The sequence below is a fragment of the Candoia aspera genome, chromosome 12 (assembly GCF_035149785.1).
Source record: "Candoia aspera isolate rCanAsp1 chromosome 12, rCanAsp1.hap2, whole genome shotgun sequence".
Taxonomy (NCBI): Eukaryota; Metazoa; Chordata; class Lepidosauria; order Squamata; family Boidae; genus Candoia; species Candoia aspera.
The window spans coordinates 20690788-20711979 of NC_086164.1; positions in this window are offsets into that span (position 1 = coordinate 20690788).

Consider the following 21192-nt stretch of genomic DNA (forward strand, 5'->3'; position numbering starts at 1 on the left):
TTTTGCTTGCGTAAACACATTCTGGAATCCTTTCATATCTTTGACTTTCGCTGGTTAAGCTCCTGGGGGGCGCCATAATCTACTGCATGAGACATGGAGGATTTCAAACAGACTTTCTCTGACTTCCAACCAGATTTTAAACAGATTCTTTCTGATTCCTACCACGTTTTTATGCAAGCCATTCAGGACATTGTGGAAAACATGAGGTCTAAAATGTGTCAGCTGGTTGGGGATGTCATGGATGAAACTGAGGAATTTAACAGGGACAGAAAAGTTTCTTCTAACAGTGAAATTGGGACTTCTGTTGAAATGCTAGATGAAGATTGGATAGTCAAGTTGAAGAAATTAAAGGGAGAGATTGAGTTGCAAGCCATAAGTGAAACTAAGCTTCTGGTGGAATGCCATGGAAAGGAAGAGGTTATCATGTATGGGATGTTTCCTGAAGAGAAGTCAGAGTTTTTGAGGGGGACAGTTGGGCTGTTCTAGTCTTTTAAGAAAAAAAGGCTCTGTGCACATTGTGGGGATATGTACTGTAAATGCTCTGGTTTATTTTGAAGTGGGATAAGGGTTTAAGAATATTTATCTGGATTGCTTTTAGGATTTGGCTGATTTCATTTATCTTTAACGATTTGGATTAAGATGATTAAGTTATAATAAAAAATAATAAATGTCTCTGGATGGTTTTGGGTTTAATATGATTAAGATTATTAAAATTGCTGTATTATCAAGTACAACGGCAGACAATTTATATGTTTTTAGTTTGATCTTTATTATAATAGATAGGAATGTAGAGAATAGTAGTATGAAGGAAATAATTAAATAAATGTTATCTTTGTGGGGGGAGTTGATTAGGAGGTTTATATAATTTTTTTTAATATAAGGGGAGGGAATAACTGTATTTAGTGATTTTTATAATGTGCCAATGGAATGATTTATAGAAATAAAGTGATTTTGATTTAATATAGAGTAAGGGATTATGGCTTCAGCAAAGGATCGTTCCCTTGTCGTGGTGCTGGAGCTTGAGCACCTCAATGATGCCATGAGCTAAACCGTGAAGGGCCACCCAAGACGGGAAGCTCATGACAGAGCGGTCAGACTAAATGCGATCCCTGGGGAAGGTACTGGCAACCCACCTCAGTATTCTTGCCGTGAAAACTAAATGGATCAGTACAACCAGAGATATGTCGGTATACCATTGGAAGATGAGACCCCCAGGTCGGAAGATGGTCAAAATGCTACTGGGGAGGAACAGAGGATGAGCTCAACTAGCCCCAGACGTGATGACGCAGCTAGCTCAAAGCTGAAAGGACGGCTAGCGGCCGACGGTGCTGGTGGTGAACGGCAAATCCGATGTTCTAAGGATCAACACACCATTGGAACCTGGAATGTAAGTTCTATGAGCCAGGGCAAATTGGATGTGGTTATTGGTGAGATGTCAAGATTAAAGATAGACATTCTGGGCGTCAGTGAACTGAAATGGACTGGAATGGGCCACTTCACATCAAATGACCACCAGATCTACTACTGCGGACAAGAGGACCACAGAAGAAATGGAGTAGCCTTCATAATTAATAGTAAAGTGGCTAAAGCAGTGCTTGGATACAACCCAAAAAATGACAGAATGATCTCAATTCAAATTCAGGGCAAGCCATCTAACATCACAGTGATCCAAATATACGCCCCAACCACAAATGCTGAAGAAGCTGAAGTAGAGCAGTTCTATGAGGATCTGCAGCACCTACTGGACAACACACCTAAAAGAGATGTTATTTTCATCACAGGAGACTGGAATGCTAAGGTGGGCAGTCAAATGACACCTGGAATTACAGGTAAGTATGGCCTGGGAGAACAAAACGAAGCAGGACACAGGCTGATAGAATTTTGCCAAGACAATTCACTCTGCATAACAAACACTCTCTTCCAACAACCTAAGAGACAGCTTTATACATGGACTTCACCAGATGGACAACACCGAAATCAGATTGATTACATCCTTTGCAGCCAAAGGTGGCGGACATCTGTACAGTCGGTAAAAACAAGGCCTGGAGCTGACTGTAGTTCAGATCACGAACTTCTTCTTGCACAATTTAGGATCAGACTAAAGAGATTAGGGAAGACCCACAGATCAGCTAGATATGAGCTCACTAATATTCCTAAGGAATATGCAGTGGAGGTGAAGAATAGATTTAAGGGACTGGACTTAGTAGATAGGGTCCCGGAAGAACTGTGGACAGAAGTTGGCAGCATTGTTCAGGAGGCGGCAACAAAATACATCCCAAAGAAAGAGAAAACCAAGAAGGCAAAATGGCTGTCTGCTGAGACACTAGAAGTAGCCCAAGAAAGAAGGAAAGCAAAAGGCAACAGTGATAGGGGGAGATATGCCCAATTAAATGCAAAATTCCAGAGGTTAGCCAGAAGAGATAAGGAATTATTTTTAAACAAGCAATGCGCGGAAGTGGAAGAAGACAATAGAATAGGAAGGACAAGAGACCTCTTCCAGAAAATTAGAAACATTGGAGGTAAATTCCAGGCAAAAATGGGTATGATCAAAAACAAAGATGGCAAGGACCTAACAGAAGAAGAAGAGATCAAGAAAAGGTGGCAAGAATATACAGAAGACCTGTATAGGAAGGATAACAATATCGGGGATAGCTTTGACGGTGTGGTCGGTGAGCTAGAGCCAGACATCCTGAAGAGTGAGGTTGAATGGGCCTTAAGAAGCATTGCTAATAACAAGGCAACAGGAGACGACGGCATCCCAGCTGAACTGTTCAAAATCTTGCAAGATGATGCTGTCAAGGTAATGCATGCTATATGCCAGCAAATTTGGAAAACACAAGAATGGCCATCAGACTGGAAAAAATCAACTTATATCCCCATACCAAAAAAGGGAAACACTAAAGAATGTTCAAACTATCGAACAGTGGCACTCATTTCACATGCCAGTAAGGTAATGCTCAAGATCCTGCAAGGTAGACTTCAGCAGTTCATGGAACGAGAATTGCCAGATGTACAAGCTGGGTTTAGAAAAGGCAGACGAACTAGGGACCAAATTGCCAATATCCGCTGGATAATGGAAAAAGCCAGGGAGTTTCAGAAAAACATCTATTTCTGTTTTATTGACTATTCTAAAGCCTTTGACTGTGTGGACCATAACAAATTGTGGCAAGTTCTTAGTGGTATGGGGATACCAAGTCATCTTGTATGCCTCCTGAAGAATCTGTATAACGACCAAGTAGCAACAGTAAGAACAGACCACGGAACAACAGACTGGTTTAAGATTGGGAAAGGAGTACGGCAGGGCTGTATACTCTCACCCTACCTATTCAACTTGTATGCAGAACACATCATGCGACAAGCTGGCCTTGAGGAATCCAAGGCTGGAGTTAAAATCTCTGGAAGAAACATTAACAATCTCAGATATGCAGATGATACCACTTTGATGGCTGAAAGTGAAGAGGAACTGAGGAGCCTTATGATGAAGGTGAAAGAAGAAAGTGCAAAAGCTGGCTTGCAGCTAAACCTCAAAAAAACCAAGATTATGGCAACCAGCTTGATTGATAACTGGCAAATAGAGGGAGAAAATGTAGAAGCAGTGGAAGACTTTGTATTTCTAGGTGCAAAGATTACTGCAGATGCTGACTGCAGTCAGGAAATCAGAAGACGCTTAATCCTTGGAAGAAGAGCAATGACAAATCTCGATAAAATAGTTAAGAGCAGAGACTGACAACAAAGGCCCACATAGTTAAAGCAATGGTGTTCCCCGTAGTAACATATGGCTGCGAGAGCTGGACCATAAGGAAGGCTGAGTGAAGGAAGATCGATGCTTTTGAACTGTGGTGTTGGAGGAAAATTCTGAGAGCGCCTTGGACTGCAAGAAGATCCAACCAGTCCATCCTCCAGGAAATAAAGCCAGACTGCTCACTTGAGGGAATGATATTAAAGGCAAAACTGAAATACTTTGGCCACATAATGAGAAGACAGGACACCCTGAAGAAGATGCTGATGCTGGGGAGAGTGGAGGGCAAAAGGAAGAGGGGCCGACCAAGGGCAAGGTGGGTGGATGATATTCTAGAGGTGACGGACTCGTCCCTGGGGGAGCTGGGGGTCTTGACGACCGACAGGAAGCTCTGGCGTGGGCTGGTCCATGAAGTCACGAAGAGTCGGAAGCGACTAAACGAATAAACAACAACAACAAGGGATTATGGAAAAAATTTTTGTATATACTTGTTAAAAGTCGGAAGTCACCTCTTTTTGTAATTTTGAAAAAAAATTCTCTTGTGTTTCTACACTTTTTTAGTTTTCTCTCCTTTTTTTTCTTTGTAATTTTTTATTTTTCTGTAGCTTTTATCTTTGCTTGAGACTTAATAAAATTCTTATATATATAAAAAGGAAAAATATGGTAAGGTCTCCACACCTAATGGATCTCCCTTTGCAGAGCTGCAGAAAGCAAGTCAGCAACATCTGTACTGTTGTCCTGCCCACCTCCCCCCGCCCCCCGCACAGACCTCCATGGTAACAAGGAAGGTTACAAGATTTTTGGAAATGCTCCAGGTTGACCAACAGAGATGTGCTTTGTTCATAGAGAACACTATACTCCCCAGTGTGAATCCCAGGGGTCAAATGCTGGTGAACAGCTCCCTCCCAAATGAGTGGGGCTGAAGGCTTCTTTGGACTTGCTGGGCCGGACTTGCCTTCCCGGGTGTCTGCCAGGATGGTGGGTGAGGCCAGAGCAAAAGCTCCACGTGATCCCATTTCATCTACTTTCAATAAATATTCATAGGTTTAATAGGATTGCTCTCCAGTCATGTATTTAATATTGCCCCCTTCCAACTCATTAACTTTTACAAATTGGCAGCAAGGTTTGGGCACCTTTGGAGTCAGTCTGAAGATTTTCAGGGAGTCCCGTGGGCTGGGAAGTAACATCACGTGTAACATCATGTCGTTGCGCAAAGGGATCATGGCAGGTGTGCCGCCACTGTGGCTCCCACCAGATGCCTCTGTCTGCCTGGGATCCTTTAGCTTGGATTCTGGCCCCTGACTGAAACCATGCGGTGGGAATCGTTTTAATTGCATATTGCAGTGTTGAGAAATTGTTTTTCAATTGATATGGAAAACACGAACACAGGTGAAGTGTTTTGCGTCTCTTTGGCTCGTTGTGGAGAGAAACAGACTCCGTCTCTGGTGGAAATTATGTGAAGTGAGGAAGTCGGGATTTCACTCCCTGACATTGCCCTAATTTTAATATCTATGTATATAAAGCACAGTTGACAAAAGTTGAGAAATGTTTACTTCCTCTTTCTTTCTTTGCTAAAAAAGCAAAGGGAAGGGGGGGCTGCCAAAGCCCAAACCCCTTTCCATAGAAAGGCCCAGCCAACGCGCCCAGGGTTGTCTCTTCCTCCAGAGCTCCTCCAGATGTTGCTAGCAATGTGGATTTGCTCCCATTTGTCAGATCCTGTTTGAACTGTGGCACTAAATGTGGACACGGTGCTCTAAATGGGAGTCTGACCAGGACAGAGGAGAACAATTACCTCCTGTTGTCTGGATTCTATACTCCACTGCTCATGCCTGTCTAGATCTTTTTGAATCTCCTCCCCCCCTCACTCTAGAGCAGTGTTTCTCAACCTTGGCAGCTTGAAGATGTGTGGACTATAACTCCCAGAATTCCCCACATCTTCAAGTTGCCAAGGCTGAGAAACACTGCTCTAGAGCCCTCCCGGGTTTGTGTCCTCTGAAAACATGATGAGCATCCCTTCAGCTCCCTCATCCAAGTCACTAATAAACATGTTGAACGGCCCAACAGAGCACAACCCCATGACAATTCACTCTTCCAAAGCGAAGTGGGGCCAGCACAACTATTGAGCTGACAGGTCCTACTCCTTCCCCTTCCTGAAGACCAGGACAGTGTTTACTCTCTTCCGGTTTCCTAACCAGTCTTCCAGGAGTCCTCTAAGATGACCTAAAATGGTTCTGCACTAGTTCCTTCAATATGCTAGGAAGTAATCTATCTGACCACAGAAATTTGAATTCATTTTGAAATCCTTCCCTGTATCCTCTTGTCTGCCCTAAGCTGTAGTTCCATGATCATCCAGAGCTCCCCTTCTTGAGAGATGACAGATGCTTTCCTGACACAGTTTCTACAGTTCCTGGACACTACCTGGCATTCCTTTACAGTTATGCACCCCTCCTTCCATTTCCTGTACCTGTCTCTTCTTCTCTTCAGCATTTGAGAGTGCTTTGTACTATCTGCTCCAGCCTCTTTTGACTTCTCCCTTTTGTCCTTCTTGCAGGGATTGTTAGTGACTGCAGCTTCAGTATCTCCTTTTGTAGAATTTCCCGTCCTTCCAGGATGCTTTCCTCCTTCAGACCTGAAGCCATTGGATCCAACCTACCTCCCCTCAGAGTTCATAACGTTCTTATGAGGTCCACTATGCAGTTCTCACTGTCCTCCCTTCCTCTTGCTCTGGATATCACAAATGCAAGGATAACAAGTTCACTTTCCCCCAAGGTGCCAATCACCTTCAACCCATCCCTCCCTGTTGTGAGGTTTAGGGCCAGGATAGCACACTCCCTTGTTCTTTCTTCCAGTTCTGAAAAAAGACAGGACAAGGACTTGTTGGGCCTCAGACTATTGGCAAAGAGGTACCCAGAAGATGTCAGGATAATTGAAATTCCCCATTATTACTACTGTCTCTTTGAAAGGCTGGTCCCCTCATGCAGTAAGCCCACTTCTGTATCTTCTACCTGCCTGGGTGGTCTATAATAAATTTTCACAGTATTATCACTTGTTTCCCTTTTCTTTTATTCTTACCCAAATACTTTCACAAGGATTTCCTGAATTTCTCTCTCTCTCTATTATTTCTATAGGTACCACTGTTACTCTCATAGTTGCAGTGATACAAAGGTAGCTGTGTTTGGCAAATAAGAACTATTCCAAAATCCAAATAGGGCAATACTTTTATTAGATTTGGAAGGATTTACACAGCTGGCCACCTTGATCACCCTTTTGTGTTCATCCCACTGTCACTATGGTAGGTAGAGGAACCGTGGTGGATGTGAAGGTCGCATTGACCTGTATGATCTGTACTTGCAAAAAATAGCATCATTATTCTGACTTCCTTCAAATGGCTTGCATTGATCAAACAGCTGACCTTTGCTTAAACACAGTAATTTTAATTTCAATCTGCCATTTTCAGATAACATGGACAAAACAGATAATTAAAAATAAATTACTGAAATACGTCATATAAAGCCAGCAGCTGAAAAGAGATTGCAAGTTAATATTAACACTCCTCCAGTGGCTGACCTGGGGTGCAAAAATAGGTACAGATCAGCAAAGAGTCCTATTTTCAATATCTCTTTGTTACGTTCTCTGATCACCTGGGTTTGATCTTGCTGGCTGGGATTCCGAGAACTTTTGTCTCAGCACCATGTGGCACCACAGGGAAGCCGGTATGGTGGCCAAAGTGCTGGACAAGGAGCAGGAAGACCCAGGTTCTAATCCTCCCTTAGGTGCAGAAGCTCCCCGGGGGACTTTGGGCCAGTCCCCTTCTCTCAGCATTAGGTTGGGAAGCCAATCAACCTCTGTCTATCGACCCACAATGGACAAGCAAGACAGATTGTAGCTCATAACTTTCAATGAACCCTCACCCTGTAATAGATTGATTCAGGAGGATGACAATGACACCTTAAGCAGGTTCGTGGAGGAATGAAAGCCAAGAAGAATTATCTGGGTTGTTTTATTCAGAAGCTAGTTCTGTTTTGCAGCAGCTTCTAGAATGACTCTCTAATCACATCATGTGATAATGCCAAGAAGTGCTGCAACGAAGCGCCATCTCCGAGGACAGCCCTGCACTGCTGTGAAGAAAGAAGAGGCCTGGTCATCAGTCTTCACACAGCAAGAGCAAAGTCCTGTTACTTTAGAAGAGCCAACAGGCCAGGTGAAATTCCTTCCCTGGTGCAGGAAGATTGTTTTGCAGATGATCCAGCTGTGGCATGTTCACACCAGCGGCCTCCATTAAATCTCCAGGCCGTTACTTATAATAGGCAGTAACACTGCTTGTTTTCATCTGCATTTTCTTCTGTAATTTCACCAAAGGAAAGGTTAAAGCTTAAGGCATTTGTTTCATTCTTTTAGTCCTCCAATCTTCCACAAAAGGGCTGATGATGTTGGTTCCATTTGGGCTGCCAAGTCTGGGCTGCAGAAATCTAAACCACCATCAGATGGTAACCATCAGATACAGAAAACTTTGGGCAGAATTCTGATTCGGAACCAGTGCTTTGAGCCTTCTGGGGCACAACACTGTTGGAAGTCCTGGCAAATCCAGCATGCCTCATTAGCATGTAAATTAAGTTTATTCCCAGGATGCAACTCTCTCCATGTTTGTTAGAGGAAGCTGTTTGTTGCCACACCCACTTCCTCTCTCTCTCTCCCTCCTTTTTCCACTGACTGAGCAGGCAGCATGGATGCTGCTCTCTTCATCAGGGCCATGTAGTTGGGCCTTGATGAAGAATTCTGCCCCTTTCTTCCACGCAGCTCTTAGCAGCTGTAGGGCTAAGGATGAATTATGTTTAGGGACAAAAGGAGAACAAAGATTTCATCTTTTCCACCGAATATGGATGTAACTGGACCAAACAATAAAGTCAGTAAGACTCTTTTTACTTTTACTTTAAACCTACTCTGTCTAAGCATATGATTCTTTATGCTTGGGAGGGCTAAGTGTGTAAGATCAATAACCTGTGTTTCTCTGACATGCTCATTGAAGCTATTTAAGATAATATTCTTTTTCTTTGTATAGCTTCTCAGCTGTGTTAAGCTCTGCTCCATTTCAGTGGTTCTAGCAGGCCACTAATTGGCTTCAAACACAACATCTCTTTGCTCTTCATTAAAGTCGCCTGATTACACACACACACACACACACTTTTTGAAATTGTCTGCACAGATTGAACTGAAATAATTCATTATCCAAACCTCTAATATGACACATGAGCCTGAAAAAAGGTGCTGCTGCTTTAAGAGTCACATTAACTTTAATGAGTGGATTCATTAAAGCGGCAGTATCCTTTTTTCAGAGCCACATAGATTGCTTGAAAAGGTTAGGCTGTTTTAATGAACAACAGAGAGGTGCTGTGTTTTCACAAGGTCCAAGCAATAATTTTTGAAGCATTCACCTGTAACGGACAGAAGGAATAACCTTAAGGAACAAGAGGAACAGCTGCTACCAAGATAACAGTCAGATAAAAGAAATCTGAGTCTGGGCCAGAACTGTAACCTGAGAAAGTGTCTCAGATAAGCCTCTCTCTAGTTCTCACAAAGATAACAGGGAGGGAGGGGGGAAGCCACTGTTGCTATAACCTTGTAATAAAAGTAGAATTAGTGTGTTGGACTGTTTTCCTAGTCTGGTCTACCTCGAAGGGCTGACACCACCAAATACATGTAGAGTTGATGCCATCTCTAAAGATGCTAAACAGGGGAGAACCAGTACCCAATTCTTGGAAAAAATACAAAAATTTGCAGTTTGCTTTTTGCATCCTCTGATATCACTGCAGCTTGTGTTCTGAAGACCGTGGAAGTTCTGCTGTTCCGGCAGGTGCTCAACGTTGCTGGACAAATGCCGCACTTTGTATATTTGACAAACTGACACTGCTACACTGAGTGTCGAACTCAGCTTATCAAATACACAGAGGGCAACACTGAGGGCTCCTGTGGAACGTGGCTAACTGCATCTTCATTAAGTAGGAGGCTTGAAAAAAAAAGAAAGAACAAGGTTAGCAACTCCATGAGACATTTTGTCTGCAGCCTGGAACGTCCCTGATTTTTGAAGTAGCTGAAAGAGTCGGCCTCTGACATGAATTGGGTCTGCCAAGGCTGGCCGACTGCTTCGGATTCAGGGAGTTTCCCTGTGATATCTGTATTGCCTTAGCTTGCTGATCTGGTTTTAGTGTTCTGTTGTATTTGGTTGCAAACCTACCCATGATAATTGTATTCTGGAAACAGATTTGCGCCACATAGGCATTGCACAGATGGATGATGAACTGCAGCGCAGAGGTACTGATGGTCCTCCTTAAGAACAGTCACAGGTGCTGAGTGGCCAAGCAGAACTATGGGGAAGGGTCTTACATCTGATAGCCATGATCCCTGCACAGACCTGGGTGAGCTTAAATCCACCGAAGTCAAGTGATGCGATCGAGGTAGTGCTGAGGCCCCAGTCAGCTGCTCACAGTTATGGAGGAAATCTATATCCGATTAGAGGTGTGAGCTGCCGAATCTTGAATGTGTTTGACCCTCTTCCCACACCAAATGAATACGTGTTGATATGTATGTATGCAGGTACTAAAACCATCCCCGGAGGCTTGAGGGCCTGGGGTGGAACTCAGAATTGGCCTGGCCTAGGCTGGTTGCTCTGGAAAGACCAGTCCCAGATAGGAAAAAACGATGCTCTGTTTTCACCTAGCACAGAATGCACAGCTGCTCTAGGCTGCATGTTTCCTCAGCAGAATTTTAAAATTTGTATCTCCCTGGAGAGAAAGATCCCAGTCAAATTTCAGACAGTTCTGTTGAGTTTTTGCACAAAGGAAAAGACTCACAGGCAAGGATTCCACTCTAACCCTTCCTAAATATACTGGAAGGTTTTTTTTTCTCGCATTTTAATGTATATATTTTATAATAATTGAATGTACTGTAGTATTTCTCTAAATGTGATTATTAAACTGCTCTGAGAAATGTTATGGGGAGTGGCGTATAAATGTTTTAGATTTAAAACAAAAGCAGAACCAAAGTACTGTAAATTTAATCAGCCAGGAAGCAGCTCGGCTAATGCGGCTGACAAACTGCAGAGCAATTGGCCAAACAAAAGGCGGATCAGCCCTGCATGCCCAAGATGTTGTGATGGTGCCCTTCAGCAAGGATCAACCTCCATGACAAGCTTATATGAATCATCATCCATCAGTCTGGAAAGGGCTCCCCCTCATCTGTTTTGGAACAGTTGCAAGAAATCTCTTCTACTGGGCCTGGCGAAATGGAAAAAAAGATTGTTCTGACTAGCTCCATGAGCTACACCGCTTCCTTTTTTAAACAGAGAAGCCAACATTTATTGCATGGGTTGCATTTGTACCAACAGCCTCTCTCTCTCACACACACTTGGTTGTGCTCCATAGCATGTAAGCTGTGGTTTGCTCATGCATAAAATATGGGCTGGGTCTGCCCAAGATGCTAAATCTGAACCCCTGTTGGCTGGATGCACACAACAGACCACATTTAGGAGCATTGTGTCTAAGCTGCAAAAACTGACAGCCCTGCTGTTTGCTGTCCTCTGGTGGTTGTATTTTTGCAGCCTGGATATGGTAGCCTTCAACAAGCCACAAACAAACAAAGATCATTTTGGTTTAGCAGTGATGCAACGCCAGACATCGGATTAACTCTGGGACTAAATTTTGGGCTGCGTAACAAGAGTGCGTTCACAAAGCATGTGCACATGGCTAACTTATTTATGGTGTAGTTGGCTCAGTTTCCTGGGATTGCATGAAATGGTGAACCATAAGCCAAGCTAAGTGAAACTATGCTATGCTTTTATTTAAATTTAGAAGCTGCTCAACTCAACTCTGGGCAGCTCACACTTTAAAAAGTAAAGAGCTACAAGATAGAGAGAAAGGTCAGGTACAGCCACACACACACACACAAACATACCCGCCCATACTATACTAACTAAAGAACCTGGGCTGGGTCTGCACAACAGCTAGACTGAAAGGGGTTGGCTATTCTGCAGCTGTGTGTAATGTGCAGACCTCGCCATGCGCAGGGCCAGAGAGTCAAGGGTGTCTAAAAGTTCTGGCCATCTTCATGACTTTTCTGCCATACCGTGCAGACACCCTGCATAGAACAATGACTCTTCTTCGAGGCTCACTGGTCTCTCTCTGTGATTTTTTTCCTTAATGTGAATGTGGTTCCGATTTGGATGAGATAAAAATTAAACCGTTCCTCCAGATTATTTACTCAAATTATCTCTGTCTCCCCACTCCAAGCTTTTGGGATGGGAGATAATTTCCTCTCCAAAGCCAGCACGAGGAGAATGAACAAAGGACAGCCCTGTTCTGAAGTCACAACCATAATTTACCTCCTGCCTTACTCTCCACAGCTGCTTTGATCTTCCTTTCTGAAGATTTCTGCAGTCAATCAATCAGGAAGTCTGACTGATTTTCTGCAGTCAATCTGGGACTAACCTGAGATCCAGTTTAGAAGAAGGAAGGGAACATGTGAACATCTGTGGCTGGGGAATCCTGGGAGTTGAAGTCTACACATCTTAAAGTTGCTGAGGTTGAGAAACACTGATCTAGAGGTTGCTGAACTCCAGCGCCAATTAGACCCTCCGTGATTACTGCATGGGGTGATGGGAATTGTTATCCAACAATATTTGGAGCCCTATGTTGCAGACTTGGGCTGCAAACCCCAAATAACTACTAGATGGCAGGAAAGAGAGAGAAAACTAATTGTTGCTGTCAGGGTTTTGCAGCCCCAATCCATTAGCCCTCTTCTCCCCCGGAAGGAACAACATCCAGGGACAAGAGAGGGCAGAGCACTTGCAGCTTTAAGAGCATTGTAGCAAAAGGATGCTCAACAAGCAACTGAGTCTGTGTGGCGCTCTCCCAGAGCCACGGGGCTTAAAGAATCCAAGAAAGGCCAGTTAAGAGCCAATTGTCCCTGAGGAATGAGCTGTTAGGCATCCCCTACAAGTTCTAAGGGGCCCATGGCAGAAGAATTTCTATTCCTCGTAATGTACCAGATTGGCTTCATTCGCACTTGAAACATGTGTGGCAGCCATCTCGGTCGGCCGCTGGACATTTGCTTTCTGGTGCAAGAACTTCTTAAGTTGAAAACTTCCTATACATCCATTAAAACTTCCAGCATTAGCTAGAATAGTATCTGCCATACATCAACTGAAATTAGCTGGTTATAGCTGAATCCTACTGTATTGTTTTCAACAGGGATTATTGAAGAGAAACATGTCCTGAATGACTTCGGTGGAACTGATTCCTGAGAAAAAGTTCATAGACTGGACCTTTGGTTAAATGAAATTTGTTGGGAAACTTTTTGCTAATTTTCTAACAATTTTGTGCACCTCAGCACTGGGGGGTTAAAGGACTATAATCCTTTTCTTCCAACCTATTTTTTACAGCATGTAAATAACAAAGGACAGCTTGTCCAGTATATGAAACTTTTCTATGATTGCAGTCACATGAGATGCTTGCCAATGGTTAACACTCACAGTTTGTTTATTTAACCCAATTTCCTGGGCTTACATGACACCCCTGAACTATTAACTAAGCCATATAGTATACTAGGCCAAAATGTGCTTAACTAGTTTATTCATTTATTATTCAAATTTTGCTACCGCCCATCTTCCCCAAAAGGGGGACTCTGGGTGGTTTACAATAAAATTAAGACTATAATAATAACAATTAAAATCTATAAAAACAATTACAAATATAAAATGCAATATAAATAAGTATAAAATCCAAAAGGTTAAAAATTCTGATCAGGTGCGAGGGGCTCTAAGTTGTGGATTTCATGAGTTTTGGGGGGTTAAATGTTATTACATTCTTGTTATTATAGATCAAGAGTTTTATAATGATGCTGATATCTAAGATAAAGAAACATGATGCCAAGTAACCAATTTGTTTTATAATAAAGGAGCCAAGCTGTATAACAATTTTAGGCATAATTATTGATTTTAACTTTTAATCTTAATCTTAATCATAAAAAGTAACTGAGTCAAAGTAAAAACAAGGTAAAAACACTTGTCATAAACAAATAAATCTGTAAAAATGAACATTCCTAAGACTGTAAAAAGGGAATGAAAAACAGTTCTCAAAAATTTCAACATATCTGATGGCTCTTTAAATGCTTCATATTGCCACAATAAATTTACCTTCCAGTGAATAGTATGAATTCTTCCATCTGAGCAATCCTGAATATTAATATATATTGTATAATCCAAAGTGAAGACCAATGACAGTATTACCATATCTGTGCTGCAAAGGTCCACATGACCACAAGATGGCAGCAAAGAGCTTGGCATTTGTATCTCTTTGCTGGCTTCTGTTGACCATTCTTATTTTTTCACACTGGATCTGGTAGCTGTGGGAGCCCATTTTTCAAGGGTTCCTGCATTTCTGCTTTAACAATAGATAAAAAGTATTTAACAAATGACATTTTCATGGCACAGAGATAAAATATTTGCTATTCAATTTTCTTAAAGAGGACAGTTGGAACAAGTATTTCCTAAAATTTAGGGAATGAAATATTTCAGCTGAAATACAGCAAACTGAATGTTTTTTTAAGAAACTGTTCCAACATTAAAGGAAAATCAGGAATCACAGTATGCCATTTTTTATTTTTGATAAATATTATATGCCTGTTGCCACCTGTATGATGGCAGGAAAATTAAATAATGCAGTTTTACCACTTTATGCTACTTCTTAAGGCAGACTCAGCCAGAACAAAAATTAACAACCTTTAAATTTAAATGTTAATGGTTGTAATGTATTAGTTTTAGATTTAAATAATGTCTTGTTTAAAGATCTATGTATGTACTGCTGTTACCCACAGTATACTTGAAATAGTCTGGAGACTTATTCATTCAACTATTTCCTTACTACTTAACACAACCTTTGGGCAGAACACAAAGCCAATTATATCTAATGAAGCTGGAAGACTGCAAGCCAATTAACACCATCCCCCCCACACACCCCAGTTGGATTCCTATACAATCTAAGTTTAAAAACAGACCAAGTGTTGATGAGTGATGGAAATTGCTTTAGTTCTCTGGGTGCATTTCATTTGACCCTGTTCAACACTCCTGACTCTGTTCAAACAGGTTGGCAGGTTTCTGAAAATGCAAATGTCTGCTAAACCCAATGTTCAGACTTTGAAAATGGAAGGAGACTCCATAGTGCTATAACTCCGTCCCTGCTTTCAAACTATCATCTTCTCCTTGCCAGGAGATGTTGTCTGTCTCCATCTTCAGGGAGTGGAAAGTTGCTCAGGAGAAGGACCACTCCTAAAAGTGGAAAGGATTCATCCCACTTGTAGCTAAACAGGTCTGGCAGGCTTTCGTACCCAAAACCTCCCTGGAAGACCGTGGCCAATTGCCTGCTTCCCAAATGGAGGAATTTGGCCCATCTTCTTACCAAACCAGGTGAGAAGAGCGGTGGGATGTCCCACCTAGCAGAACCAAAGAAGCATACTTTACCCTCCCTTTGGTCTCCTCGCTGGGTCATTGAACTCTTTCTCCTGCAATGGGCTCTTTGCTGGCTGGAGGAGCAGCGCCTGTCCACCAAGGGAAGAGGTTGTTTTGCAGGGGACCCTTCCTTAAGAGGAAGCTAAAATGGGGAAGATAAAGTTGAGGTCAGATGATGACAGGAAATAGCTGGATGTTTGACAAGTCAAAATTGAGTAATGTGCTGCAGTCGTTGGTTCTTTCCTGCAGCATAGACTGTTCCCGCACCTAATTTTGGTTGCTCTTCTGTATCAAGTCCAGATAATTATTCTGGGGTATGATCCTAAAATAGGATTAAAGAAGAAAGAGCTTCAACTCTGCCCAAAGTCATAATGAGGACTTTGCATTCTTCTTCCAACCGTGATCACTCTCCCAGCCCCCCAACCATTAACCCTGGTTTGAGCAAAGGGGAAAGATGAAAAATGACACCTTTGGAGTATCGGCCCAAGCGAATATGCATTTGTAGTTCTGAACGCATAAGCAATTTATATAGATGTATATAAGCCTCCCCTCCCAACTGCCCCAGGACATTACAGGAATTTCTTGAGCAAATCTCTTGGATCAATTGCTGTTTCTTGAGCTGTCCCCAAATCCTGACCTCATCAAGCATTTTCCTGCTTGTATTTAGGGCCCTTGAATTTCTGGCTTATTTTTGATCAGATTCTGTGATGTTGAGAACATTTTGGTCAAAACAGACCACCTGTATGCTCCCACCTTGGAGTGAGTGGCTGGGTTATGTTCAGGGGTGTCCACGGGGAGTGGGTGATCAGAACGATCCAGATGGCAGCTGGAACCGTGCAATTGAAACCCCTTTCTCTTTTAATGCATGTCAAGCAAATCACATGATGGCATAACATACGGGGCAGCTGTGAACCCAGTCTGTGAGATCAGTCAAATGGACGTGGGAATAAACGTGGTTGAAAAGCCAGACCAGAATGTTGCCAGTGCTTTCCCAATATTTGTAAGCCACTTTGAAATAACATTTCATTCTGCTCAAACCAATGTATAACTTAGTTTTATAAATTTATGAAAGATGCAAAATACACTTGTCCGTAAATTGATTCGAGCAAAGCTACTCCCGGTGAATCTAACCACCAGGCTCTCAAGAGGCCCTGAATGAAAGAAACGCATCTTTCAAGGGCAAAATGTGCTTTAATGGTTGACACTGTGTGTCTCAGTTCAACTAAGGATGTCCACGCATAGATATGCACGGGTATCGCTCATGGATCAAAAACATTGCATGCGCATCGGATGGGTGCAGCTCCAACATATCATCTGAGTAACCGCTCTGTGCAAGGTGGGCAGGCATTGTAACACCCAATCTATCCTGAAAGTTGAAATGTCTGAAAACTGAGAAGTTCAAGCATCAGCTTAACTTTATTGCTCCATTCAAGGTGGTGTTTTTCAAACTCGGCCACTTTAAGATGTGTGGACTTCAACTCCCAGAATTCCCCAGCCAGCAAGCTGGCTGGGGAATTCTGGGAGTTGAAGTCCACACATCTTAAAGTGGCCGAGTTTGAAAAACACTGATTTAAAGGAATGAGGCCATATCATTATCTCTCTGGAACTCAATGGTATTTTAAAAATGTGTGTTAACAAGTAATGCTCTGCTTCCAGTTTGAATGCCAGTCCTTCCTTCTCATCTTGAATCGAGGACATGGAAACCCATTTCAAATATCAGCCCCACTTTCAAGAGAAGGAGGAAGGAAGTCTGACATCTGAAAAGAATTACCTGCTGGCTCCCCTCTTTCCTTTACCAGCCGATGAAATCAAAAGCCTGGTTGGAATTAGGTGGTTTTCACCCCCTGCCATTCATAAGCAGACCCTAACCAGGAGCATCACTTCGCAGTGTGCAAATGAGGCCTTGAGTACAATCCCCTCTTTTTGCCAAAGAGATTCACAAAATTCAGCTGCTGCTCACTTCTCCTTTCGTTTCAAATAAAAGAGGAATGGGAAAAAATCATACACTTACTTAGAAATAGAGTGGATAGAGGCTTCATGAAGTGTGCCTCACTGAAATAACCAAACTGGAAGAGCAAATGAATCATTATTTTATTTATTTGATAGATTAGAATCTTCCTTTGCAATAAAATTTCTTCCAAGGAGGGTTAGGCAATTAAATAACATCAACATAATAAAATAACATAACCGTGGCACATAAATCATATAGTTATCTAACAGAAGTGTAAACTGCAAATGAGATTGCATAAAGCAAAGCAAAACCTGAAACACTGGCCGGGGCCCTTCTGGACTCATGCAGGGGGAGGAATCTTATTTACCCTGGACTACAAAAGTGGGTCCACCATGGAAGGGGCCCATCTCACAACTGACTGCCTCGCTTTGGATGTCATTCTTAAGGGACACGAGCTCCCTGTGAGTATCACATCTTGACGTCTAGAAGTAGGAAAGACAGCCTGCAGCTAGGTCCCCATCCTGAAGACCACTTAACCCAACTCTCTGGATGACTTTCTCACTGATACGCTATGAACCCTGAGGGCCCGGGTGAGATCACTGGGTGGGGCAGGAGTCCCCAGCATCATATTGCCTGCCCCATGCCCCGCGGGCCACAGCTTCCACCCTCTTAGCCCCAAGTTCAAACATGAGGAAAGCTCAAGGAGGATGCCAGACAGGAGGGGCAGTCGGGCCTGATACGATGTTCAGAATGGGTTGGAAAATCAAGCTGATCTAATGCTCCACTCTGGATTAAGTCAGTTCAGTTTCTTTTCAAGCATCAGTTCAGAAAAGGGCTTTTTGCATACTTTTTTCTAGACAGTTCAGCTTGACTTGTAGTTTTCATTCAGAAAGTGGGTTTTGTTCAGCGATTGGACTTAATTGGCTCCAAAGGGAGAATCAAAGCTCTGCACAGCTCCATTATTTTGTGAAGGACCACTACCCAGGAGTAATGATTCCCCCCGCCCCGGTTTTGTCTCTCTCTTACTGGCTGCAGCCCCTCTTTCCATATGCTGGCGGGGGAATTCTGGGGGCTGAACTCCACCCATCTTCAAGGGGCGAAGGCTGAGAAATGCTGCGCCGAAGAATATATCTGAATAAGGGTGTCTGGTAGTCCACAAAAGTTTATCCTGATAAAGTTTTGGGGCTTTTAAGGTGCCCAAAAGGACAGCTTGTTTGAATCCGTCCTTGTCTCTTGTGGCTTCCTTGCTCCAGTTTCCTCAGTGTAAAGAGGGTGAATTTCTCCTTCCTAAAGCAGTGGCAAAGTCTGTCTTCCAATTTCCCATTCAAAAGAGGAATCTGATCTAGCTACCTATCTCATTCTCAGGGTGCTTCAAAATTTCACACGTCTTTTGGTGGTGAATCAAGCTCCCTTTATTGTTCTGTGGGAACAGGGGGCAAAAGGGACTGCAAGGGAGGGTCAAAAAAGTCAAGATGGCAGCCACCACTGTGTAATTGAAGCCCTGCCCCTGCTTGATGTGTGCAATCGGCTTCACCCACAGGTCCCAGTTTCGCCACTTCTTCTACTCATTCCCTAACGTGGCAGTCTTTGTGGCCCTCCCCACTCTTAGGAACCCCATGGAGGACTTCTGTGGACCCTCCACAGTTAGGGGAGCTGCCCCAGCCGGAGAAAGGAGGGTACAAGGAAGGACCCCTCCCTCCCCCGGCTTAGCCAGCCTGGAAACAAGGCTGTGCAGGACCACTGGGCCCTTCCAGAAGGATCTCGCCTGAATGTTCTTCTCGGGAAAAAACCTGCCAAAATAATTTCCTTTTTGAAACTGAGCAGGAAGGGTGGAAACAAAGGAGGATTTTTTGGCATCGAGGGGGCAAAAGTGGATAGACCAGTGCTTTCCCAGCCATTTTGTACCAGAGCACTGCCCCAGATGGACCCGGTGCACAATCTGGGGGTCCTCGTAGACTCACGGCTGCTGCTGGAAGATCAGGTGGCAGCTGTGGCTAAGAGGGCCTTTGCACACCTTTGGGTTTGGCACCAGTTGTGCCCATTCCTGGAATGGGAGGGTCTACTTACAGATTACCTTAGGGACCATCTTTTCCCAGTTCTCCCTACCCGTCCAGTCCGGTCTGGCAGGATAGGCATGGTCCCCACCAGCCAAGGAATGTCGGCTGGTGGGGACCAGGAGATGTGCCTTTTCTGCCGTGGCGCCTGCCCTCCCGAACACCTTCCCTCCTGATATTAGGATGGCCCTGACCCTTTAGGCTTTTCGGAAGGCCTTGAAGACCTGGCTTTGAGCCCAGGCCTGGGGCCCCGAGTGTGCGAAGGGCCCCGTTTCCTGGTTGTGCTGACACCTATGGTTTTAAGATCTCTTGGCTGTATTTATATTTAATTTTCTGTTTTGTTTTAATTGTTTGATTGCTTTTATTGTTGTTAGCCCCCCAGAGTCACTGGTCAGAGATGGGCGGCTATATAAATTGAATGAATGAATGAATAAATGGGAGCCCAGCTTCTTAGACTGGCCTCAAGGGCTCCCTGAAACCGTCTCTTCCCAACTGTCACTGGGTCACCACAAAGCCAACTCTCATATCCAAAGGGAAAGCCACAGAACGTTGCAGCTGTGCCCTCCCTCTGCCTTGCGAGAAGCCAAGAGGCCGGCCTCCAGCTTCAGATGTCTGCCCCTGCCTAGGGAGAGCCTCCTTCCCACTTGTATCCCGCTCTAATCCTGGGGGTCAGCAGCAAGGAGATCAGCCTGGTTCAGCATTGCCGGCTGGCCTTGCAAGAGCGGCTCAAAAGGCCGATGGCCCCTTTGTGAAGGGGAACTGGGACAAAGCAGGAAAGGTGTGCAGGCCTCCCCCAAGGCAAAGCAAGGTTTGGGGAGGGCCAGCGTGGACAGTGGCAATAGTGCTGTGTTGTTGTCATTGTCCATTGAGTCAACCCTGACTCCTGGCAACTACATGGACAAGTCCCTGCAATTTTCTTGGCAAGATTTTCAGAAGTGGCCTGCCCTGGCCTCCTTCTTCCCGGGGCTGAGAGAGAGGAACTGGCCCAAGGTCACCCCCCGGGCTTTGTGACTAAGGCAAGACTAGGACTCAGGATCTCCCTGCTCTTTGCTCAGCACCTCAACCACTCAACCAAACTGGGCCTCTGGAGTGGCATATTAAGAAGAGAGAATTGGAAGCAATTCCCTTTTAAGACTATAGGACTTACTACTGAGTAAACAGGTATGAAAACATGAAGACAACTTAGAATCAAGTTAAACCCCCGGTCAATTCACAGACACCCCCGTGTTGCTTTCTTTCAAAAAAATACCAAAGTGGTTTGCAATTGCCTTCTTCGGAGATGTTTCTTCAGCTTTCCAGTGTAGCATACAGTTCAGGATTTTCTGGTGGTCTCCCATCTAAGTACAAACTAGGGATGTTGTGCTTACTTTGGGATGTATGACTGTGTGTGCAGGTGTGCATATTTAGTCAGTCTTGACCACTGGTAACTGCCTGGACAAGCCCCTGCTTCTTGGCAGTATTTTTGGAAGTGGTTTGTCATTGCCTCTTTCCTTTGGCTGAGACTGGCACCAAAGGAGAGGTGCATTCAGATTTGAAAGATTGATGTCAGCCCTTCGAGGTAGTCCAGACCAGGAAACCAAAGTTATGAATGCTAATACTACTTTCATTATAAGGTAGGTAACAGAATCTTGCAAGTCTGAATGCACTTCCCCGTTCCCTCCCTTTATCATCATGAGAACTAGGGAGGGTCCAGTCTGAGTCGCTTTCTCAAATTACAGTTCTGCTCCAGACTCAGATTTCTTTTAGCTGACCATTGCCTTGGTGGTGGCTCTTCCCCCTGTCCCTCAAAGTTATTCTCACAGCCCACTGTAGTTTCCTGCCCACCAGGGGCAAGGCTGGGCGACGTGTTTCAGAGCTTTCCTCCAGCCCATGATCCGGCCCAAAACTACACTGACCTAAATTATGCCGCCCTCATTACCAACCTCTCTTGTGCCAAGTAGCAAGGCTGGCA